Raw genomic sequence first — 4,290 nt, 5'->3', positions numbered from 1 at the left:
CAGCTGGGCCCAGGCCACCCGTGCGCCTAGTGGCATCATGACCTTTTAGCTTGTTTTCGGCTAGACTTTACTTCCACAGTCACATTCTTTGAGAATGTTGCAAAACTTTTCATGACACTTTATTGTTTACTTGTTTACTGTCATTTTATTGCGCATGCTCAGTTCAGAGAAGACTAGGTCTATAGCTGCTTTACCAAATCTATTTTCACCAGAGGCACAGGGATGTAGTACAGATCTGATAACGGATATCACGTTTAGTTTAGACTGCGAACTGAAATACATGCTTTCCGTTTACTCACATAGATATAAAAAACTAAGTTATCCAATAGAATACAATTGCCAATTGCCTAAAACAGGGATCAGATAAAAGATCACCAAATATTCAGGGTTAACAATACGGTAGGCCTATATGTATTGTATGTAATTTTGTGTTAAATCACGTCAACGCAACCTTTCACTAGGTTCATTTGAACGTGGGCTCCATTATTTGTCAAAAAGCAGTGACATCTGTCTGTCAAGAATGCGGTTGATCATTAACATGTTTAACCTGACAGCGCACTGCTGTTGTATTTACACAAGGCATCTAATACCGCGAGCTGGGACTGCAGGGTCACGGGCAGTAACACACTTTGTTAGGCTGCCGATAAACACGTCGCTCTATCGCAGCTATCGCTCTCGAGTTTGGACTTAAACTTGGTTATCTTATTGATAATCTAGGGTGCATTTGGACATCATTAATTTTGCCAACGATCAGGACATGGACATGCTTATTCTCTTCTGCAGAAGTGAATGCAGATGTTTGACAAGACAGTATCTTACATAAGGCTTTAGGGGCGTTTAATCAATTCTATCTACAATCTGTATGTCATTGATAAAATGGCACGCAATCTCAATCAATCGGTCTGGCCAAAAGGGAAACCCATAGGAGCAATAGGAGCTGTTAGCAGGACTCTACCCGAGATGAAATGCTTATAGGAAGGAGTATGAATAGGCCAAATTACTTTTGACGCCCCCACTCCCTCCCCCGCTCTCGCTCTCCTCTCTCTCCACCCCTCTCCGCCTCTCGCCTCCCTCTCTCGTGAGCCCTCTGTCAGTCAGCGCGCCCGTTGGCACCGGAGAGATTGAAAGTGACACTCAGATGGTTCCGGTGAGGCTGTTGCCGTAATAGCGAGATCGCTTCTGTTATCACATTGTTTCACTGTCGAAATCAGACGTTGCAATTTCGGTCTGTTGATCTTTTGTTCGAGGAACTACATTTTTCACATGGACATTTTCACGGTAATGAAGCGTAATGCCTTTTCTTCCTTCCCGCCGATGAAGCCCGGAGTTCAGAGGAGGACAGATTTGCACCGCGGTCGCCTTTGAGCGAGACTACCGACAAAACGAGACACCAAAAGACTCCAGCAGCTGGTTCGCTGTCAAGTTTCTGGTTTAGTCCTGCTCTGGAAACGAAGCTGCTTGTGCTCCAACAGAATCTCCACGCTCAAGCAAACAAGCCCCGGCTCACTGGTCGTGAGAAAGAAACTCTCTCTCTCTCTCTTTCTCTCCTCTCTCTCTCTCTCTCTCTCTCTCTCTCTCTCTCTCTCTCTCTCTCTTCCCCACAATTCAAGACAATAAGCACACGCACGTTCTATCTTTTTGCCATCTTTCTCTGACTGTCCCTTGTCAACGCTTTGGGCACGAAGTTGTGTGAAGCTCCGATCGCAGCCGATTTCCGCCGTCCTGAAGCAGACGCAGCCTAGCCCTGGATTCAATACTTTTGATCAATGGACAGAGCCTCCTCAACGGCCCGCAGAGGTACAGACACGCCGTAAGCAGTGAGTACAAGCAGAGCTCTTACCCACTTTAACTTTTCAAATGATTCCAAATGAACTGAAGCAATGATGTCTTATTATTTAAACACAGCCTTGTGCATTAGAATCGATAGGGAGAAATCACGTGTCGATATCAGGGGTGAATAGAGGGCTATTCGGTTTTCAGTACATTACATGCAAGTAGGAATCCTAAAAACAATGTTGTTATTAGCGTCCCTTAATTAGGTCTATAGGCTATCATGCTTTAAAACAATGTTGTTAATAGCTTCCAATTAACGAGGAGTAGTATGGGGAGTTATTCATATTAAATAACATTGAGGATGTGGGAGACTGAGATGTGAGACTGATTTGCAAATTGAACCAATTAATGCATAAGTGATTGTGTTATAATAATAAAACTTCTACTACTAGGCTACTACTACTACTAGGCTACTACTACTACTACTACTACTACTACTACTACTACTACTACTACTAATAATAATAATAATAATAGTAATACAAATAACAATAACGCTCACAATAATAACAATGACAATAACAATAATAATCATCATCATCATCATAATGATAATAATATATAATACTATTATGGTGACAATAACGTTCATCATTTATGATTGCTTCAAATGTTAGTCCTTATTATTAGTATTATTACTACTACTACTAGTAGTAGTAGTAGTAGCAGCAGCAGTAGTAGTATTAGTATTATTAGTATTATTAGTATTATTAGTGGTGTTATTATGTTATTATTAGGGTATCATACGCATTTTTATGATTAACGTAGTCTAATTATTATTATTATTAATATTATTATTAGGCTACTGCCATTCGCCTGTTAGTATTATTTTTAATGTAGGTCTTTACCCTAGACTTATAATACGATTGCCTCATAATAATTTTATTCTTGATAATCGTTTTGACCTGAACATGAACAAATTAATTTAACAATTTATCCTGAATTAACCCGTGACCTCTTTTGAAAATCACACTGCAACAAAAAGTTGATATAGTCTAGCCCAAAACACTATTAATTCATGAAACACAAATTGGACGTCAAATCTTTTTACTCTAGGCCGAAAGTTCACATGTTCATAAGATAGGCTAGTTCTCTGTGTCACATTATAAAGCTTGTTTTCATTTTCAGATGCGTTTAAATTAGGATAAGAGAGCAAGTGGGTCTATTTCAGCCTACAGAAACTCTACAGAAATAGCCTACTTCAGGCTCATTTGATGGTTATTCACGTTTGAAAGCTACTAGTTTTGTTTGTCGCTGGTGTAGGCCTACCGTGTTTGGTGATGTTAAAACGCAAGGCCGAAGGCGCGTGGGCACGCAGGCCTGTGCTCCTATGCAGGTCACGGGCAGACCAACCGACTCTTAGCTGCCAGGAGTGACCTCCACACTTTCTCTGTACCAGCAGAATACTCCCTGCGTAGGCTACGTGTTTGTTTGCTTGTTTGTTTGTTTGTTGTGTGTATGTGTGTGTGTGTGTGTGTGTGTGTGTGTGCGTGTGTGTGTGTGTGTGTGCATGTGTGTGTGTGTGTGTGTGTGTGTATGTGTGTGTTTGTGTGTTTTACAAACTATTTTCTTGCACAATATTTTCTGCCTCATGGTGTGCATTTTCTTACTTAATTATCTGTCTTATGTTTAACTTTTAAAATAATGGCTGAACCGTGTTTTTAGTAGATGTGTCAAAATGAGTTAGAATTTAACAGCCGCTTGGTTATTCACATTTGCAATTCAGTATTTGTCCAGCCTTGTGTTCAGTAGGCAATATGCTTCTAATTCTGTTGTATTCAGATAGTTTAATGTTAAGCAAAAGTAGTAGAAACGTTTGGTATAATCTAATTTTGACCGTTCAAATGGGCGATGACTCAGTGACATCAAGAAAACATTTGGATAACATAACTATAGTCTACACTCTCAGAAATACACAAACATGCAACAATTTAGCTTGTAATCGTTTTCATATGCAAAGGCTGATGAAGACTACACCTTGCACTTAAAGGCTATGATTCAGGTCTTCCACGCATCCTGGGTGACAGTGGAAGACATTGAGAGACATCATTTTTCTACACAAGAATTATAGCCTGTAATTTGGTCTGAGGACCTCAGTGTCCATGAATACAATTGTAAGGGTGAACTTTCTCAAAGGATAAACACACATTCATGAATTGCCAAAAGTACCCTCGCAGTTTCTAACCTTTACGGCTTTGACATAGAACTTTGGTTTTACTTGAAGGTCTGGGGCACATGCATTCTGAAATCAATAGCCCATATATAACTTCAGCGAGGGAGCCAAATGCGTTTCAGTAAATGAAAACAGTCGCTCCCTCCACTATGTCAGAAGCAATAGTTAGGACTTAAATGGTCGCTTGAATGGTAGCAGACTAAAAGCTACGCTACTCGTCTCGTAATCTATACGTTTTCAAGTAGGTACTGTATAATTACAAAGATGCAAACTGTGTTCTTCAA

At 40.1% G+C, this 4,290-nt stretch overlaps 1 protein-coding gene across 1 annotated transcript in view; it reads left to right on the top strand.

Moving 5' to 3' along the window:
* Positions 1-1,127: 1,127 nt before the first annotated feature.
* The window catches only part of satb2 (SATB homeobox 2), a 44,722-nt gene continuing 41,559 nt past the window's right edge, over positions 1,128-4,290 (top strand). The window contains 1 exon segment of the mRNA XM_084451859.1: positions 1,128-1,817. The gene's annotated coding sequence lies outside the window, so the exon portion shown is untranslated.

This window comes from Borostomias antarcticus (genome assembly GCF_949987555.1).
Source record: "Borostomias antarcticus genome assembly, chromosome: 17".
Classification (NCBI taxonomy): domain Eukaryota; kingdom Metazoa; phylum Chordata; class Actinopteri; order Stomiiformes; family Stomiidae; genus Borostomias; species Borostomias antarcticus.
The sequence above is the reverse complement of the archived record's forward strand: the minus strand, read 5'-3'. Positions and strand labels throughout refer to the sequence as shown.